General features: G+C 32.1%; 1 long non-coding RNA gene across 2 annotated transcripts in view; it reads left to right on the top strand.

Moving 5' to 3' along the window:
- LOC149566386 (uncharacterized) overlaps positions 1-21,435 on the top strand; it is a 72,382-nt gene that overhangs the window by 28,007 nt on the left and 22,940 nt on the right. The window contains exon 2 of one of the 2 annotated variants that reach the window (XR_016362183.1): positions 8,165-8,733. The exons of the other annotated variant lie outside the window; for it this stretch is intronic. This is a non-coding gene — a long non-coding RNA (uncharacterized LOC149566386). Of the gene's footprint in view, positions 1-8,164; positions 8,734-21,435 lie in introns of those variants that run through there. 2 annotated transcript variants of the gene reach the window in all.

Here is a 21,435-nt window from a genome sequence, read left to right as displayed (position 1 = left end):
ACATTCAGGTAACAATTTCCATTTCTATTTTTTCCCCATTTCTAAATCGGATTCCTCTATGTAATCTTTCACCTTTGTCCCTCATAAGGTTTTAACGAGAGAAATTGCTTCTAATGATAAGTCTAAACTAATCAGTGGGGGATATCCATTCCACGAATCTTTCCAAAACAAAGCTTCATTTCCTTTCCCTATGTCCCATGTAAGATACTTTGAGATCAGATCTCTACTATTAATAAGGAAATTCCAACCTGCAGAACCTTTGTGGAGGTTTTTAATTCTGAATAATGAAGTTTTGTCTAAAGGGTTAAGATATTTATTGAATAAGATTTTAGCCCATTTCCTTTCTCTTTCTTGATATAATATCCATACTTGTTTAGCGCCTAAGGCTTCGTTCTGCCATTCAAGATTTTTGATTCCTAATCCACCAACTTCTTTTGGTTTGCAAATTTTACTCCAACTAATTAAGGTTTCTTTTTTCTTATCCTCTAGTCCATTCCAAAAGAAGTTGCAAAGTTTGTTTTCTAGTTTAGAGTTAATATTTTTGGGGAGATGTGAGAAGGAAAGTTGATAAATAGGGATGGCCAATAAAACTGCTTTGATCTTAGTTGTTCTTCCTGCCTTTATTAACCATCTTCCTTTCCATGATTTTGTTTGGTTCTCAATTTTATTGAGAATATTTTCCCAGCCTGGATTGGTGTGATTACTTTTGTCAAGATATATCCCTAGATATTTTAATGGTAACTTGTTTTTTTTTAATCCTAGTTTGTTACAAATTTGATCTTCAACTTCCTCGACAATAATCATTTTCCCTGATGCTTTTGTGTATGTATCTAGGATATGTTGCATGTGATCTGCCTCTTGAAGAGTGTTGACTCCAGCAAGAATAGTGTCATCAGAAAATTTTTGGTGGGTGGTGTTTTCTACTCCATTCGTAACTCTCACCCCTTTATTTTTACCCTCAACTTGCGCTTCTTTAATTGCCCTACCAAATGCCTCTGCCTTTATGATAAACAGAAATGGGGAATTTGGGTCTCCTTGTCTGATACCTCTGGATATGTTAAAGAAACCTTCCAGGGTGTTGTTGATGAGGATCAAAATTTTGGGAGTAGAGATACATTGAAATATAATGTTGATCCATTGTTTAGAGAAGCCAAAGGCCTCTAAGGTTTTACAGAGAAATCTTCAATCTACCTTTTCATATGCTTTTTGAATGTCTAGTTTAACTAACATACAAGCTTACTTATTTTTAATTGCTGAGTGAATAGTTTCCTATATGATGGAAAGGCCATCTAAAATAGATCTGCCAGAGACAAAGCTGGTTTGTTCTTCCAAGATGAGTTTTGGGAGGAATCTTTTGAGACGATTAGCTAAGATTTTTGAGAAAACCTTATAAATAGTATTACATAATGCAATAGGCCTATAGTCCCCTGGCACTACACTTTCACTTTTTTTGGGGATAAGAGTTAGAAAAGTCTGATTGATTTTCGTTAATATAGAACCTCCATTACGTGTGGCTTCTAAGGCTTTCCACAACTCTTCTCCTAGAATTTCCCAACATTGTTGGAAGAAGAAAGGTTGAAAGCCATCCGAACCTGGTGATTTATCCAGTTTCATACTAAAGAGTGTTGTTTTAACCTCTTGAAGAGTAAAGGGTTCAGTAAGGAATTTATTATCATCTTCTAAAATCAGCTTTGGGATGTATTTTAACATGTCTTCTTGGGCTATTCTATTGGATGAGTCATAATTATTAAGCATATTGCTGAAGTATTTGATGAAAATATCAGCTATTTCTACTTGGTTTTCAGTGTGCTCCTCCTCTGAATTCTTAATTTTTGAAATGTTAGTATAATTTATATTATAAAGAGTACTATTATGAAAAAAATTGGTATTGTGGGTTCCCTTCTAGGAGCCATTTTTCTCTAGGGATTTGTCTCCAGAATATTTCTTCTTTAGCTAGTATTTCCTCATGTTTTAGAAGGTATTCTTTTTCTAGATGAAAGGATTCATTATTCATTCCTTTTGTGATGATTTCTTTATTTAATTTACTTATTTTTTATTCAATTTCTAGTTTTTCTTTAAAAATATTTTTAAAGTGTAGATTATTCCATTTTAAGATCTTTTCTTTAACAATTTTCAATCTTGAGACGAGGCAAAACATTTTAGAACCTTTGAACTATTCCTCCTACCACCATTTTCTAACATGATCCATAAATACTTTATCCTGACACCACATTTTCTCGTAATTGAAAGGATTCCTACTAGGTTTGATCTACTCTTTGATTTCTAGTTTCACTGGGAAGTGATCAGATCCAACCATAGAGAGAATTTCCGCATTAACCATCTTGTCCAAACTGCATTCTCCTTTTAGGAGAAATCTATCCAATTGCTCTACTATATAATAGAATCCTTTCCTTCTATTATTCCAAGTATAAATACCGTTCTTTGTTTTGATATCCATAAGAGAGTCTTTCTGAATCCATCTTTTGAAATCTTCCATAGTTTTGCATGCTGGATTACTCCCTCCTTGTTTTTCTTCCTTACTTAAAACCACATTAAAATCTCCTCCTATAATGATTGTTTCTTGGTGCATTGAATTGATGTATGCATTGATTTCTTCCTAGACTGCTAGCTTATCTACTAATGGTGAAGGCCCATAAATATTTATAATGACTATTTGGAGGTTTGATTATGTGTTGATGATTCTTACTCCCATCCAGTTTGTTTGGGAGGAGAGTAATTCTGTACTGATTTGCCGAGGGTTCCCTATGATTCCCAGTCCACCTGATGCTCCATGCGAATGTTGGAGTTCAGATTTCCATTTTCCCAATTTCTGACTTAACTTTAGTCCTTCTTTATTAAATTTAGTTTCTTGTAATAATGTAAGATTAGAATCAAATAAGGTAAGGTTATGCTTTAGCAAGCATTTTTTGCTGGGGGCATTAAGACCCCTAGCATTCCAAGTTGTTATTTTCATTGCTCCTTGGGAAGGAACTTCCCCTTCCCATTGTGTAGTATATCAAGAATTTTAGTTTGATCCTTGACTTGTCTAGCGACCTCTCTGAGTTCTTTTAGTGATTTTCTTCCCCTTTTCTGCTTTGATTTTCCACATATTGGAGTCTTCGTTCCTTCCTGATTCACTGCTATACCTATTCTTTCAAGATTTTTCTCTTTTATTACCTTTTCCACAATAGCTGAATACTCACCTTCCTGGTTTTCTTCTGAGATGATTTATTTGATCAATAATTTGCTAATTTGCTGATCATTGTCATTAATTTTCTGGATAAGCCTTGAATCTTCGACCTCTTTGTTTCTATTTTCTTTGATAGGACTGCTCATTGTCATATCCCACTAGATTTCATCTATATTAGAGGAGTAATGTGGCTCTCTTAGAGTAGAATCAATATTTTCTGAATCTAATGCAAACATGTCCTGTCCATTACTAGGGGTTTGCCAAAGTTTATAGCTTTTCTTTTTCCCATTTTCCCTGATTGTTATGTTGCTCCACTAAGTGGAGTCTGTTGATGGGATGATCACTTCTTGCTCTAGGTTTTCCTTTTGGGAGACTACTTCTTGCAAGACCTCTGTGCTTTGCTCATCTCTCTTTTTTGTTCTTTGTTCCTCTTGCTTGATGAGATTCATTTCTTTCTCATGCCTCTGATCCTCTATTTGACTATCACAAATTCCTAATGTCTCCCCTATTTCTATGATTTTAATTCTCTTCCCTTTATGTTCCCTGTGTATTTCTTATGCTAATAGGCTCTGATCTATTATGTCATTTTGAATTAGGAGGGCTTCATGCAAAAGCTTATTTAATTTAATAATGTTCAAGTCCATTTCCTCAATGGCCTCCTTTTCCAACTGACAATCCATGCAAATTTTGAATTTATTTAATGAGTGCTGATAGCTAATATTATCCTTCCAGTCAGATTCTGTCGTTCTCTCTATAACCTTTCCGATGTCCATTGATTCTTCCCTTCTTTTTGGTATACTTTTCTCACTAATATTTGCTGCTTTTTCTTAAATCTAACTTTCTCTGGAGCTTTTTGTCTCTATGATTGCCTCTTCCTTCCTTATTGATTTTTTGCTTGTCCTCCTTTTTAAGATTATGTGGTCTTTGATGTTGTTTTTTATATATGTTTTTGTAAGAATTTTCCTAAGGGAAAAATTCACTCAAGAACTAAGAATTTAAACACAAGCACACAGTAGACCAAAGTAGACAGAGTATGATAAGAATGACAATGTATTCAATAACTGGATCATCATGAGTACACTAGGAGTGCCTGTATATAAAGGCCTCAGGAAAGCTTCTAGAATGCATAGAAGTTAGCACCATGATGTGTCAACAAGCAAGCACATGTCCACCAGATATGGGTTATCCTCCATTAAGCATGGAAGTATGTGCGATGATGAGAGGATAAGCCTACAAAGGTGTGATATGCAAAATAGTGTTGTAGACACCATATGCTTAAATAGAGTTGCGTACTCCTGTGTTGTCTACATGGAAACTCACAAAGGTGCACAAACTCTTAAGTGTCTCACAAATAAAAATAATAAAATAATGCAAAATAATTAAATAATGCATTAACCTAAGTAAACTTAATTAAGTGTAAATAGTAAAGTACGTATTTACACCAACAATTTTGATAGGTTTGGATCTATAATTTTGTTAATGTCTCCTACGTAATCTTTGAAGGTTAAATTATAAATAGATCTATTAATAATGATCTTTCTACTGATAGGATGGTTTTGATTTGTTTTAACCAAAACCCTAATTTTATTAGTTCTGCTTAAATTATCTTCAAAGCCTATTACTATTCCTAAAGAATAACCAATCTTTTTAATGGTTATTTCTTCCATTAGTTCTGATGGAATCTCTATGCTTTCCATCCATTTTATAGTTTCTGTATTTTTAATATGATTTTGATTGAAGTTTGGTTGCCATGCTAGAAATTTAATATGATGGCCCTTGTAGAAAACATAATCTAATTTCAGAATTTCCTTTTTATCCTGTGCATTTTGGCATAGAATAAACCAAAAAAATTCAGCAAACAAGTTGAGGCTACTTACCTTGTCCTCCCAAATCTATGAGATAATGCGCACCGACCTAGATCTCTTCCTTGACAGACCGTTCCAATACATATAGATACCCTTATCTTCATAGTCCTTCCATATCCCTTCACTATGAGGGTTGCTGATGATAATTTCTTCACCTTTTCTATTTTTGTCAATGAAACTTGGCTTTGAATGTCTTTCCACTTTTTTCTTATTTGTAGTTTATTTGATCTTTCAATGTGGCAGAATGTAGAGTGCTTTCTCCTTGAATGGGGTTCTAATCTACCGGTCACGCTCATAATTCTGCTTTGGAGGAGCCAAAAGGCTTTTAGGTTTAGATATGTTTTCTGAGCCCTCCCTAAAGGAATAGAATTGGCCTCAAATATTATTCATGGATTTTTGGGTATCTTCAACTGAGAAATTTCTATCAATTTGGGGCTAGGGTTAAGCTCAGGTTTTGGCACATATTTAGTTTTATTGTAAAAGGCTTTTTATTTTTGAATTTTTTCTTCCATTCCATTTTGACTATGCGAGAATTGTGATTGCTTTCTCCTTTTGCACACAGTCTACCATCCATCTTCTTTTTTGTAAATCTGATTGTCATGAATCTCCTTGTTTCATTTGATGTGTTGTCGAACAAAAGTTTCAAATTTGTTTTTGTTTACATCTCGGACATCCCCTTGTTCGTGACATCGATGTGAAAGGGCATCAAATTTGTTATAGGTCATCAAAGGAGGTTGCGAACTTGTCTTCTACTAGAAAGCAATGAATCTCGATTTGGGGTGTTTGTCTTTCAATTGATATTTCATTGTTTTCACCATGTTCGCAGAATGTAGTTGAAACTATTTTAATTACGAAACTTAATTCTAAATTAAGTTATTATTATACTGATTGCACAATAATTAAATATGAATTAATAATTAATTCCAAGTTAAGAAGTTGAGTTAAGCATTTTAACTTAAGAATTAGATTATTAAAAGAGTATTTTTACTTTTTGAAGGTTGAGTTCTAGTTTAAGAAAACCTAATGGAAATTTTGTATAAATTAGATGTGATAGCAATCTTAGGGATTCATTATTATTAGGTCAAAGAACTTATAGGATTTTTGGAGGAAAAGTAAAAGTAATTCAAAGCTGAGATTTTTGGTTGAAAATTTGTTCTCAATTCTTTTCAAATTGCTTCATAGTTTTGAGGTAGTGTTTTGAGCTTTGTAATTTAAAATTAAGAAAAAGAAAGAACTTTTTATTTTGGGTAAGAGATGTTCTCTTTATTTTTTAAAGCTAATCGTTTGATATTTTCTTTCTTCAATTTTGGTTATTGTCTTCGTCGTGCCACTATGAGTGATCACGTATTATTTTTTAGAATTCTTTACATGATTGTTGAAAGAGTTTTCTATGTAATTGAGAATTGGAGTTTGCATATAATTTTTATAAACTCTATTTCTAGAAAATTTATTTTTAGAAAAAAAAAAGTTAAAAATTACATTTTTAGTAATTATAATTTAAGAATGTATATATATGGAAGAGCTAGAAACAAATTAAACATGTTTTTGGGGACAAGATTACAATTTAAACTAGGTAATAAATTATAGATTTAACAACCCCCCCCCCCCCCCCTTCCAATTGGAGAACACACTACATGTTGATTAATATCCTGCAAAATATCTTTGACAATCGTGTCTATTGTTCCCCAAATTCATGTGTTCTATAGCTTCTCTAGCCTAATTCTTCCCCTTTGCACCTCGTTAAAGCTAACTATATATATTCACTCCTGTCCAATAGCACTAAAGTCCTTGATTACCTAAAATCCAAATGACATTTGAACTTTCACCTAGTTGCATGGAAGAAGGTACTTTTGAATGTTTGGTCAAGACCCATTGAACCTAAAATTGCCCACTTTCTTTGGAGGCTTCTTCTTCACAAACTACCTTTTAAGAAACTCTAGGGGAAGGAGTCCAACATATGCATTATTTGTAATCAACCTGAGTCTATGAATCATGTCCTTTTTAACTATATTTATGACATAGATATTTAGATGTTGTTTGGGCTGGAATTAGGTTGTAACTTCACTGTAGAAAGCATAATTGCAGGGAAATTAAATCATATTAGAAAATTGAATAATAGATTTTGGTCTATCTTCTCTTCTATTATACTATGGAATATCTAGAAAAATAAGAATAGTGAGATCCTTCAAGGTAAAAGTATGTTCCTTATTGAGTCTCTAAGGGGACTCATTTATACTGATGTTCTCATGAAAGTTACAACATTAGTCAAATTAAAAGTAAACAAATTCCTCAAGTTGTTGAAAGAAGGGGAGATTACTGTGAATAGAAAGGAGCTAGCCCATAGTTACACCACAAACAAGAAAATATATGAGTTTTATATTACTCTCGTTGAGCTTGTTCGTCAACTCAAAGTTGAAGGTATATGGAGATCATAAATACTAGCTGAAAGCTCTGCTAGAGTATAGTTTTATGTGCCTCCATCCGCCATTGATATTACCACCTCTAACTAAAGCAGTGACATTCCTAATTATTTCATAGAAGACTTAGATTATGAGATGTATCTTAAATGCTTTTATGTTTGTTTTGGTCAAATATGGTAAACGGTTTCGATGATATAGTCATAAGGACTATCGTTTTGTAATATTGGGTGGGTTTCTTTTGTGTTAGATTCTAAACTCTGATGTAACTTCTGATATGTTTGAATCAATGATATGCAATAGTAAAATATAATTATGGAATTAAAAGAGATAATTAATTATTAAAGCAAAAACTTAAATTTAATTTGCACAAATAATATGAATTGATTTTAAAAGTCAAGTTTTATATTATATTTGGCTAAAATTATTAATTAAAATTCTTTCAGAATATTGTACTAAAAATATTAATTCTAAATTAAGTTATAATTATATTTTTATTGCACAATAATTAAATAATAATTAATAATTAATTCCAAGTTAAGAAGTTGAGTTATGTGACCTAACTTAAGAAGTAGATTATTAAAATTTTGTATTTACTTTTTGAAGGTTGAGTTCCAATTTTAGAAATGTTGGATACAATTGTTAATTGTGTATTGTCTTTGATGTTACACAAATGTCATATCAACCATCAGGCAGAGTTTATCGAGCTCAGATCGTCAGCAAAGCAATTTATAGTGACTACCGAGCGTTCTTGAATGTTACACAGAAAGTTAGCTCTTAACGAGCTCACTCGGGCATCAAAGAATTTTGTAGTAGAAAGTTAATGTTAACTGAGCTCCCAAGGTTAACGAAGGAAAAGTCAATGTCTACCAAGCTCGCTCAGTAAGCGAAGGAAAGTTAGCTTTTACCGAGCTCACTCGGTAAATGAAGGAAGGAAAGTATTTACCGAGTTAACTTGGTCTCCAAAGGAAGTTGCAAAGTTCGTAGTGTTTACCGAGCTTCACTTGGATAACACTGGAGAAACCATTCTGGACCAGTGGTCACCGAGCTGGGTTGGGTAGCAAAGGATTTTTCTTAAGAGTTAAGTTTAACTGTTTCGTGCAGCCGACTGATTTTATGTTTTTCAGTTGTTGTAACTTGTAATTGAGCTGACTTGACAATCTGTAAGGTATATATGAAAGGTCAAGTTGTGAATACAAATGATGTAGAAAAGTGTGGATGAATAAAAGTGCAAATAAGCAAATATATGAGCGAATGTTGAGGAAGGATTAGATATCCCTATGAAGCTGCAAAGTTGCATTCAATCAGTGAGAATCTAGTGAAGCAGAACAAAGATCTGTATTCGGAAAAGATAAGTTGCATATATTTCAGATCACTTCATTGTTGCTTTCTAATCATTGTAATAGTGATTCAAAATCTTTTAACACATTTGGTTTGACAGCCATTTTGTAAATGCTCTAACAAGGTGACAATTCAACTGAATTATTTTAATGACCTCTGACAAGGCAACTTCTAACAAGGTGATCAAATCCTCTAATAGGGTCACACCTAACAGTGTTTTTTGTAACCTTTAACAAGGTTGGCTCCTAATAGAGCTCACTTCAGAAGAGTGAAAATTGGTAACTACTTACTTGGTGGTTTTTCCCAAATTGGGTTTCCACGTTAAATTTGGTGTCTCTTGTGTTCATGGTATTTCTTCATTCATGCATGTTAATCACTTTAAATGCTTAATAAAGTTAACAGAACATCTATCAAGTTTCACCATTTATTTGTGTGGTTGCCGAGTGTCAGCAACAACTGTATTTTAAGACATCAAAGGATCTATAGATTTATTTTTTTGTAGTAACTGATTCACCCCTCCCCTCTCAGTTACTCCATCTCTATTTCCAACAAGAAAACCTAACAGAAATTTTCTATAAATTAGATGAGATTGTCATCTTAGGGATTCATTATTATTATGTGGAAGAACCTTTGGGATTTTTGGAGGAAAAGTAAAAGTAATTCAAGCTGAGAATTTTGGTTGAAAAATTATTCTCAATTCTCTTAAAATTGCTTCATAGTTTTGAGATAAGGTTTTGAGCTTTGTAATTTCAAATTAGGAGAAAGAAAGAACTTTAATTTTTGGGTTAGAGTTGGTCTCCTTATTTTTTAAGCTGATTATTTGAGATTTTCTTTCTTCAATTTTGGTTATTGTCTTCTTCGTGCCAGTATGAGTGTTCATGTATTAATTTTTTGAATTTTATATGTGATTGTTGAAATAATTTTTTATCTAATTGAGAAGTAGAGTTTACATATAATTTTTATAAACTCTATTTGTATAAATTCTATTTTTAAAAGAAAAAAATTCTAAAAAATTGTATATTTATAAATATAGTTTAAGAATATATATATATAATAATTTTATTTGATGAGGTTTTGTATGAATATTTTTATAGGCAAACTAAACCCTTAGAAATAAATGGACTTTTATTCATTAAGAATGATTTTATGTGAAATGTATGTGTGTTCATTGTTATTGTGGTTGTAGGGTATTTTGGGATTTACATTGGCTATAGGGGTTATACACAGAGGCTTTAGGAGTGTTTTATTTTTGTGATGGTAGTTATGAGTTTCTTATATTGATGTTTCAATCACAATTACTCTTTTCCAACCAATGTTCTAAGCTCATGTATTTTGAACTCTTTGAGAGTGTGTTATGTGGCAGTTTGAAGACCAACCTAAATTTTCTATATTTTGGTTTGAGGAATCATGTGTATTTTTAATATTTTGGTTTGAGCACCAATGAGAAATTATTACAATGTGGTTTGAGGACCAATGTCAACTTGTGAGAATTGTGGTTTGAGGACCCATGTGTACTTATCAAAATTATGGTTTGAGGACTAGTATGTATGTTCCAGTTGCCTTCTTATGGAACCAAACTTGATTATTATCTTATTTATGAGACTCTGTATGCTTTATGAGCTTAGGGTATGTTATCTAGATGTATGGATGAGAGTGGCTTGCAATGGGGGTTGGGGCTCAAAGTGGCTACCAGGATAACCTATTGTAAGTAACTTAATAAATGATAATTAAATTTTGTTAAGAGGTTAGAATGAATTAATAAGATGTGTGGTTCCTCTCTCATTCCTTGAGCACTAGTAAAAACTAGGATGGTAGTAGCAGAAGATGTTTGCAGCCTGAGTGGACTGGATATTGTATGATATTTGTCGCCTAAGTGAACTTTATATAGAATAGATAGTAACCTTATTTGTATAAAAGATTTTTGATAGGCATTGAGTCATTAGGGCATTAGGGTCTAGTGAGATTGCTAGAATAACCTTAGAGTTGACTCATATGATGACATGAATTCCCTATATGCATCTTGATTTTCCTACATGCGTTTTTTGCCTCTAGATTAGTGTGTATTACCTTTACAGTTGAATATTGACCTTGAGTTAGATAGTTATTCATGATTCCATCCTTATATAATTTTTCGTTGATTTTATGGTTTGATACATGTATAGAGCTAGTTTTTATCTCCCCAATATAGAGGGAGTGGGCCTTCTTTGGGTTTCACAAGGTTAGCTGATAGTGTGACCTTTATCATTGAGATATATTTTGAAACTTCCTATTTTAGTGATGGATGATCCTTGTAGAAGTTGCATTATCTTGATTTATAGACATGTTCTATCTTCTCATCTTATTCTTGTATATTGGTCATGAAACCTTTAAGAGATGTTGTACTTTATACTTTGATTTGTATCTCATACCTTATGACATGTGTAGCGGATGTAGATTTTTATGTATTTGGATTTTGTATTAGTTGGATTTGGGTTTCTTATATGTGATGATATTCTTGTTCATTCATTTACATTATGCGAGTTGTGTTTATTATTTAAACTTATTATATTTTAATATATATGTAATTCTATGCTATGGGATCCTTGAGATTTACAATCTATGTTTGAGTTGCATTGTGTGCATGTATTATACATTATTTTCTTCCACATTTTTGAACTACATTACTGTTTCTAAACTCTTACTATTCTATAGAATTAGTTGCATATTTTAGGTTAATTTCTCTTGGGTTCCATAGTAGGGCATTACATGTGGCCTCTTTGAGTCCTTGGTAAACCCAAAAAAGTCCATAGAAATATTTCCACATGACCTCTTTAGTACATGTAATGGATGATATAACCATGTATTATACTTGCTTTATTTTTTCATCTAACATATTCTACAACTTTGCATATACTTTTTAACATCTAGTTATAATTATGGCCAATAATAGTTCTCACTAACCATAGCAATGGTTTTATCTCAACCAAAATATCCAAATAATCTTACAGTATTGTGTTTCTGTTTGGTTACGTTCTTACACAAGAAACTATTTTGAATGTTTAATTGGTTTCCTTTGAATAAAAAATGATCATAGATTAAAAAATCAAACCATTTGGTCATGTCTACAGTAACAAGTTATGTACACGCTCTGTAGGCCTCGCCAAAATCAGCATCGACGGGATACAAACACTTGAGTTCCTTGAACCCAACAATTTTGATATGCATCTCTATCAAAAAGTTTGCCTCCTACTCAGGGAATAGCCCTATCATACTTTTTAATACCATGCTTCAAAAGAAAAAGTATAATTGTACAAATAATCAACCCATTTTAAATCCTTTTGAATCAACTTTACTTGGCTATTCAAATATTGTAGATTTTGGTGATCAATGGATAAAACAATTTTTTTAGACAAAATATAGTGTCTCCATTTCCTCAATGCTTAACTATAACATTTAAAAAGCATAATTATAAATAGAATTCTTTCTTTTGACATCATTCAAGTTTTCACTAAATTAAACAATGAGTTTATCTTCCTAATTCAAAATAACTCTAATGGCATTGTCAGTAGTATTATAGTCTACTTGAAATACCTACTTAAAATTTGGAAGTTCTATAATAGGTTACTCTATAATTTTTATTTTCAATAAATTAAAACTCTTTTTTGTTTGTATAATTCACTTAAACTATTTTCTATTCCCTCTCATTGTTTCAGTTAGGGGTTCACATATACGATTATAATTTCTAATATTTTTTTTGTAAAATTTATCCAAACCATGAAAGATCTTACCTCAGTAGCACTCCTTGGAGTAGGCCTTTCAAGGATAACTTGCACTCTCTCTAGGTCCGTTTTAAGATTGTCTACTAAAAATATTAATCTCAAGTACACTAACTCCATAAAATTGCACTTCTTTAGAGGCAAAGACCCTAGAACATAATGATAAAATGTGTACCTCTTATTTGGGAGGTCTTGGATTCAAATATACTTGATCTTAATAAATAATAATAATAATTAATCACAACAAAATAATAATTTATCTTATCTTAGGCATCTTACCAATTTAAAAAAAACAATTCTCACTTATTTAGATTAATCAAAAACATTTCCTCCATTAACTTCTCAAAGACCCTAGAAATATGCACTATATATTCTTCCAATGTATTACTAAAGATCAAAATATCATCCAAGTAAACAATAAAAAACTTACTTGAATTTTTTTTCAATGTCATGTACATGAGCTGCATGAATGTGCTTGGTGCATTTGTTAACCCAAAGAGCATGATTAACCCCTCATACAAGCCTTTTTTTCCTTATATATATATATATATATATATACATATATATACATATATATATATATATATATGTATATATACATATATATATATATTTATTTATTTATTTATTTATTTTTTTTAAAAAAAAATTATTTTATTTTATTTTTTTCTTCTGTTCATCTTCTCTTTTAATCCAAATTTGGCAATATCCACTTTTCATATCTATCTTTATGAATTACTTAGCTCCACTCGAATAATCCATAATGTCATCCATCATTGGTAAGAGAAAATTTATACTTGATAATTATCTTATTACTATTTTGAAAATTTGTACACATCCTCCATTTTTTATTTTTCTTTTGTGCTAGTATTTGGGGTACTACACAAGGACTTAAACTCCCTCGAATCAACCCCTTTTGCAATAAGTTTAGCACTTGTTTGTTCAACTCTTTATTCTATGCTAGAGTCATTCTATGGGATTCCTTATTCAAAAAAGTGGTTCTAGGAATCAAACATTTATAATAACTAATTTTTCTTATTTGTGCCAATCTATTATGTACATTATTAGATACAGTATCCTATAATTCATTCATCAGATAAGTGACTTCCACAAGTACATCTTCTACTTCCTCTTTATTAACTTTTGGAATTAAATAAACATACACATGTTCATGTTTCATGCCTTCTAGAAATTACCTTCCATCAACTACACATATTCTTGCATTATTTCTTACCTTTTTCTATGTTTTCTTCAGTTGCTTTTACCTATTTTGAACTCCGCCCTTTTTCAAAAAATAGGTATTTGGATGGCCATCATGTATTACATGTCGCTCAAATTGTCAAATTTCCTTTAAAAAAATGACAAACATTGATAGGTTTAATATCACAAATATTACATCATCATAATAGATTCTAATTCTAAATCACACTAGACATTTTTCATTGTCCAAAGCCTTCTGATCCTTATACAATCACACAATCTGGTAGGGGTTTGGATGCTTCCTTCTTTATAACTTCAATTTATTAACACTTTTCTTAGAAACAAGTTTATTAGTACTACCACCATCTATAACTACATTTCATAATTTATCATGGCACTTACATCTTGTGTGAAATAAATCCTTCATTTTACTAAGTTTTTTATCATCATTTAGCAAGGCTCTTCAAGTAGCAAAAACATCTCCTCTTTCTACATCTTCAAAATGTGATGAGACATCATCTTCATCTACATTTGTAACTGGTGTATTTCTTTTTTTTTTTTTTTCTATTTTTCATCCCTTGATTTTGGGGACACTCGTTAGCATTGTGATCATTGTTATTTCATTTAGGCACTTGTTTGTATCTTGCATTCTTTGTAATACTTAAGTTTCTATTTGCATAGACATCCTCTCAATATTAGTGTAGGAATCAATTTCACATACCTTTCCTTTCTTACAAGTGGCATTAGAGTCTGGCCAATTTTGTTTCTATTAGTTGGGTATAGGATTTTTGAGCTAATCAAGGTTTGAGTAGGATCTTGTAAAAATTGCCTTATTTTCTATATTATAGGGTAGTAAAGATGGAATGAATGTCGTAAATGATCAAAGTGGAGAGTTTTTTTGCTATGAACTTTGAAACATTGAAACCGAAGATGGAAGATTTGCTTATTGAATGAGATATATGGGAAGTGGTAGATGAAAATGTCACGAGGCCTGCAGATCCAACTTTAGTTGTTCAGTATAAAGTAATGGATAGAAAATCTAAAATTCTCATAAGATTGTGTCTTTTACACTCAATTATAATAAATGTTTATGAAGAAGCTTTGGAGGAAGCTAAGTGAGATATTTCAAGAAAAATCACTCATAAATAATATTTTCTTGAGGATGAAAATTTACTCGTTGAGAATGGAAGAAGGTGGATGAAGATCTAAGAATCTAAAAATATTTAATGTGTTGGTGATTTAGTTGACCTTAGTATAGTTGTTAATGGATGAAGAAGAAAGGTGTCAAGTCTTATTATTTTCATTGTCAGATGCATGAGATAGTCATGCCCTGGCTATAAAGAGTACTATAGACATCTTGAAGATGGAGGATGTCGTTAGTTCTCTACTTTATGAGGAGATGAGAAGGAAGATCTCTCTAAATGCTAAAGAGGATTTGAGTGTTTGAGGAAGAAAATGAGAAAGAGGCAAGAGTGAAAAGCAACACAATCATTTTAAGTCCAAGAATAAGGGGAGATCAAAATCCCCTAGTAATTCCAAGACAATTTGTTGGAACTATCATAAACCTCATCACTTCTAAAATGACAGTAAAAAGAAGAAAATAAGAAGGAGAAGAAGAAGCAATATTATAATTCTAGATTTGAGAAGGAAAATGGAGATGTGTTTATTGCGTTCTTGACTACTTGTGCAAGTGACAATGCATGGTTGATAGAATCAGTTATATATTTCCACATGAATCCTAATAGAAGATGGTTTATAATAAGTATGACAACTTTGATGGTGGTAAGATCTATTTAGGTGATATAAGTCATTTCTTAATATTTTTGGCTGTGGAAGTGTTAATGTGAAACTTTTTGATTGTAGAATTAAAAGATTTGATAATGTCATGCATATCTTGGGACTACCAAGATTTTTTTAATCTATTAGAAAGCTAATAGATGAGGGCATGCACATACACTTTTCTAAAGTAGGTGTAAAAATGACAATAGGTGTTATCTTGATAGAAAGAGGAAGCAAATTGGGTACATTGTTCTATCTTGATATATGAATAGTTGAGCAAAATATTTTTAAAATTTCATAAGATTGTAAGAAAGGCTACTCTATTGGAAAAGGAAAGGGTTTATTTTTAGCAAAAGGTCATGGATTTTAGGTATCAAAGGGTTCTTTGTCTAGTGAGTCAAAGCTGCCTACAAAGAGATGATGTTATGGCACTAGAGTCTCGATTGTATAGGTGAGAAGGGTCTAGGAACCATGAAAAATAAGAATCTAGTTGATGGGTTAAACAATTGTAATCTTAAGTTTGATTTTTTAAAGAATTGTATCTATGGCAAACAAAAATGTATTTATTTTGACTTGAGTTCTCATAAATCTTCATGTATTTTAGATCTAATTAATTTTGATGTATTTGGTCTACTTGATGTTGTTGGAAATATAAGAGCAGTAACTGAGAGGGAAGGTGAATCAGTTACCACTAAAATATATCACAGATCCCTTGGATGTCAACTATAAAATTTAAACTGATAAAACTGGTTACTACTGATACTCGGTAAACACATAGAAAATGTTGTAACTCGGTAAATGCAGAGTGTGAATTAATTTTAGTAAATCTTAAGATGTTATTAGTAATTGCTTACAGGCATGAAAGAAATAACATGAACACATGAGACACCAAGATTTAGCGTAGAAACCCAATTTGGGAAAACAACCAATGTAACTAGTTACTATTTTTCACTCTTCTAAAGTGAGCCCTGTTAGGAGCCAACCTTTTTAAAGTTTACAAAACACACTGTTAGGTGTGATCCTGTTAAAGGATTTAATCACCCTGTTAGGAGTGGCCTTGCAAAAAGTCTTGAAACAATTCAAAGGAATTATCACTTTGTTAGATGATTTACAAATGGTTGTTAAACCAACTCTGTTAAGAGATTTTAGATCACTGCTAGAATGAAATGACTTGATTGTGATGCAACTAAATTGCTAATTACAGATCTCTACTTTGGTTCATACTTGATCCTTCCTAATCGAATAATACTTTTCTACACCACAAGGATATCTCTTTATCCTTCAAGTTCGCTTCCTCTTCTTATCTCTTACAACTTATTCAACTTGCACACATCACACTCACACTTGAAATCACAACTTGACCTTCTACTTATATGTTTTAGATTGTCAAGTGGTCTCAAATACAAATTAGAATAACCAATATTCATCACCTCAGTTGGCTAGAATCAATAGGTAAAATAATTAAGCTTTATATGCCAAAACAAGAAAATCCTTTGGTAGCCAACCCAACTTGGTAGAAACTGATTTTGAAGTGATTCCCTGTGTTAACCAACATAAGTTCTCTGAACTTACAAAATTCCTTTGGTAACCGAGTCAACTCAGTTAGTATTGACTCTGTTCAACTTTCCCTTTGTTAATTGAGAGAGATCGGTTAACACTCTTTTCTGCTTAACTTCCTTTGACATCCAAGTGAGCTCAATCGAAACTACCTTCTACACAGAGTAAACCCAAGAATGCTTGGTAGACTAGGAAAACTACCTTCATTGACCAAGTGAACTCGGCATACATTATCTGTCAATTGATATGACATTTGTGTAACATCAAGGACAACACACAATTAATCAACTGTATCCAACAATCTCCTTTTGCATTGATGGCAACACAACATGTCATAACCCAATGAAATTTTGAGAACAAGACTCCCTCTATCAGAAAGTTTCGCCCTCTGTGAATGAGCTTCTTAACTTCTCCTTCTACAAAATTTCAGAAAGATATGAGAGTAGACTTCTCCCTCTTTGACAACACATGCCAAAGATAATTCTGATTGGTATCAATGTACCTTGAGTACTGATTCATCTAAAATATGTCCTTGTCAATACTACATCAACTGATTGATTTTCAACTTGGTTTATGTTGATGCATCACTAAACTTTAATTAGTGAGTTTCAGATAGGGGAATGACCCCTAGCTTATCTCTTAGATACAAAAATGCATCCTTAGGTAGTGGCTTTGTGAATATATCTACAATTTTTTCTTTTGTATGTACATATTCTAATTTGATTTCTTTGTCCTAAACTAATTCTCTTACAAATTTATGTTTGATAGCAATGTGCTTTGTTTTGGAATGCATCACTAGATTATTTGATATGTTGATTGCACTGGTGTTATCACAATACATCACTATTGGCTCTTTGATTTCAACCTTCATTCCTTCCAACAACTATTTGAACCAAACAATGGTAGAATAATTCATTGTTACTACTACATATTCTGCTTTTGATGTAGATTGAGATGTACAGTTTTGCTTGTTGCTTTTCCAAGATACCAACCTTTTACCAAGAAAGAATGCTCCACCACTAGTGCTCTTTCTGTCATCAAGATTTCCTGCCCAATCAGCATTAATAAATACTTTTAGGTCAATGTTTCCTCCAAGTTTGTACCATAATCCATAGTCTTTAGTACCTTTCAGATATCTTAAGATTCTTTTTATTGCCATCATGTGGATTTCTCTAGGTCTAGCTAAGAATCTTGCCACTATCCCAACTACTAAGGCAATGTCAGGCCTAGTATGTACCACAGACTATAGTTTCCCAATCATTGATCTGTATAGGGTTTGATCTACTTCTTTGGAGTCATCATCTTTGGTAAGCTTAAGTCTAATACACATGGGGGTTCCAACTAGTTTTGAATCTTCCATTCCAAATTTCTTGAGTATCTCTTTGATATACTTAGATTGAGTGATATAGATACCATTTATGTTCTGTTGTATCTACAATCCAAAAAAGAATTTTATTTCTACAAACATGGACATTTCAAATTATTTATTCATTTTTTCTAAAAATCTCTTGCATAAATCATCATTTCCTATTAATAGAGTATCATCCACAAATATTTCTGCAAATACAATCTTCTTGTCTGGTCCTTCCTTGATATATAGGTTGTTGTTATCAATTTTTCTTTGAAAACCAATATGTATCAAATAGTTATGTAGTCTTTCATACCAGGCTCTAGGAGCTTGTTTAAGACCATATAGAGCTTTGTGTAATTTTCAGACCATGTCCCTTTTGTCTAGATCAACAAAACCTTCTGGTTGTTCAATGTAGACTTCCTCATCAAGAATTCCATTTAAGAATTCAGATTTAACATCCATTTGACATACTTTGAATCCTTTGTGAGCTACATAACCAAGTAAAGTCCTAACACCTTCTAATCTTGCAACAGGGGCAAAATTTTCACAATAATCAATACCTTCTTCGTGAGAGTAACCTTTACTACCAATCTTGCTTTATTTCTTGACACCTTTCCATCTTCATTCAACTTATTTCTGAATAACCATTTTCTACCAATTACATTTTTATCTTTGGGCCTAGGTATAAGAGTCCAAGTTTTATTCTTCTCTATCTGTTCTATTTCTTCATTCATAGCCTCAATCCAACTTTCATTTTCCAATCCATCTTTAACACTTCTAGGTTCAAATTCACCAAGTAAACATGCACCTTTTAGTTTGCTTCTTGTCATTGTTCCATCAAATTTATTTCTAATGATTTGATCAGGTGCATGATGTCTTTTGACATATTTTGCCAATAAAGGTTCTTTGGCTTTTGAATGAATAACACTGTCTTCATTTTGAATTTCAACTTTTGGCTAAGGTCCTTCTATCTGTGGCTTGGGTTCTTCAGACTCGGTATGCATTAACTTGGTAGCCTCTGAATGTGACTTGGGTGCCTATATCTTGGTTTGAACTTCCTACAACTCGATAGCTGATGGAGATTTGGTCAACTTGGGAGATGAAGTCTTCTTTTTGTCAAATGTGTTTGGAAATTTATCAGGTTCATAGTAGACAAATCTTCTATAATATTCTGGTTCCTTTTTGCTATCTTCTTTAGTCTTTTCTGCAAACTCATCAATTCTCACATGTGCACTTTCTATGATTTTGTGAGTGGATAAATTCAAACATTTGTATGCTTTACTTCTGTAACAATATCCTAGAAATATACCTTCATCACCTTTTACATAAAATTTACCTTTTCTAGATTCTTTCAAGATATAACATTTGCTGCCAAATACTTTCAAGTAACTTACATTGGGTTTGTAGCCATAGCATAGCTCATAGGGAGTTTTGTTTGACTCCTTCAACCGAACTCAGATTAAAGTATGAACTGTAGTGCTGATAGCTTCCTTCTAGTATTTGGTAGCAACATTCTTTTCAATCATTAGTGTCCTTGCACAATCCATGATGGATCTATTTCTTCTTTCAGCTATTTGATTCTAATGAGGAGTACTAGGGGTTGATACTTGTCTTTTGATTCCTCTTTCAATGCAGAAATTGTTGAATTCATCTAAGATGAATTCACCACCTCTATTTGATCTTAAGCATTTTAATCTTTTTCCAGTTTCCTTTTCTACTCTAGCAAGATACCATTTGAATTTCTTAAAAGCTTCTAATTTTTCTCTCAGATACATAATAGTCATCATTCTAGAATAATCATCAACAAAAAGAATGAAAAACTTCTCTCCACTATAATTTTCTATTCCAATGGGTCCACACAAATCAATATGCACAATTTTCAATACATCTTCTGATTGATAGTTTTTTATTTTCAAACTAGTCTTTCCCATTTTACCAATTTGGCAATTCTTGCATAATCCAACATCAGGTTTCTTCAAATTAGGAAGACCTCTTACTCTTTTGAGTTTGCTAATCTTGACTATATTATCAAAGTTTACATGACATAGTCTTTTGTGCCATAACCAACTTTCTTCTATTTGAGCAATGAAACATGAACAATCACCAAGATCAAGATTAAATAGGTTAGCTTTTGTTTGCTTGCCTGATCCAATCAGATTTCCTTGGTTATCTAGTAGTCTTTCCTTTCCATTCATGAATTCTACCTTGAATCTGATGTTGTTTAGCTGTGCCACACTTAGAAAATTATGTTTTAGTCCTTCAACCCAATAGGCATTGTCACATACAATTTCATTGGTTAATGAGATTCAACCTTTCCCTTCCATGCAACAAGGTTCATTATTTCCAAACCTTACACTACCTCCATCATAGTGTTCAATTTTTTTTTTCTCCAATCATATGGTGAGAAAATCCACTACCTATGGTCCATGTGTCATTCTTGCTAACATGAGAGACAAGTGCCATCTTATCTCCTTCATCATTAGATTCATCTTTTACAACAATATATGCTATTTCATCTTCACTGTTATCAGAATCTTTAGCCATAAAACAAGTTTTCTTACCTATGTCTTTGTAGGATTTGTGACCTTTAAATTCCTTCTTGCCTTTGTACTTGTGGCTTTTCTTCTCTTCCTTCTCGTCTTTGTTTGGACACCTAGCAGCAATATGACCAATCTCTCCACAAGAAAAACATATTAGAGGGATTTCACCTTTGTAGTTTCCTCTACTCCTGGAATATTTCTTTGCAAGTAAAGCTTCAACAATTTCAAGATCACTATCTAAACTTTCTTTAGTTTCTTCTTCACTTTCTAATTGATTATCTTTTATTTTCTTTCCTTTTTCTTTGAGTGAGAATTTAGCTTCAAATGCAAATTCAATATTCTTGGAAGCAGGAACATAGTTGTCAAAATTGTCTAGTTTAAAAGCTGTCAATCTTCCTACTAGGGCATCCAAACTTATCTTGTGATTTGGGTCACATCTC

This window comes from Cupressus sempervirens, chromosome 3 (genome assembly GCF_028749045.1).
Source record: "Cupressus sempervirens isolate cs-2001-9-10 chromosome 3, ASM2874904v1, whole genome shotgun sequence".
Classification (NCBI taxonomy): Eukaryota; Viridiplantae; Streptophyta; class Pinopsida; order Cupressales; family Cupressaceae; genus Cupressus; species Cupressus sempervirens.
This window is presented reverse-complemented; position numbering and strand designations above follow the sequence as displayed.